The following is a 644-nucleotide window of genomic DNA, read 5'->3' as shown; positions in this document are numbered from 1 at the left end:
TAGAATGTGTTCTTCAAACCTTGTGAATTTTATACTGAAAACTTCCAGAGATATATCTTAGGTAATTATAAGGCCAAGCACAACAACAACAAAATCCTAACTTGAATCCATCAGATGCAGATTTCGTGGCTGACTACATCAAGAGGAAGTTGCAAGCTCTAAAAGCTGGAAGGCCAGTCAATATCAGCAACTCCTCAGAAATGAAGGAAAAGCAGTTTAAATTTGTAGAAGTGAAGGAAAAGCAGTTTAAATTTGTTTAACAAAACCATGTTTTCAAACTAACTTTAATTTATGCATGAGGGCCATTAAATGTGTTCTTTTTAAAAGGAAACTTCTTAATTGGAACTAAATCATTCATTATTCACTGTGATACAGGTTATATACCCTTAGGTTCCATGTGATTATTTACATGTTCAGTTGACAGAAAGGAGAAAAAAACTATTCTAATGACTTAGCTTCGCTTTGACTCACTGGTTTTTATCTCACTTTAACTTCTAATCTCAGTTACAGAGAGTGTTAAAGCTGGAAGAAATAACATTTTGGTAGATGAAAAAGGAGAAGTACTAGTCATTTCAAGTTTTTGAAGCTTTCATTAAATAAAGCAAGCTATTTGAAATCTTAAAGCTATTTAAATAAAGGGCTAA

This window comes from Mandrillus leucophaeus, unplaced genomic scaffold, assembly GCF_000951045.1.
Source record: "Mandrillus leucophaeus isolate KB7577 unplaced genomic scaffold, Mleu.le_1.0 Scaffold477, whole genome shotgun sequence".
Taxonomy (NCBI): Eukaryota; Metazoa; Chordata; class Mammalia; order Primates; family Cercopithecidae; genus Mandrillus; species Mandrillus leucophaeus.
The sequence above is the reverse complement of the archived record's forward strand: the minus strand, read 5'-3'. Positions refer to the sequence as shown.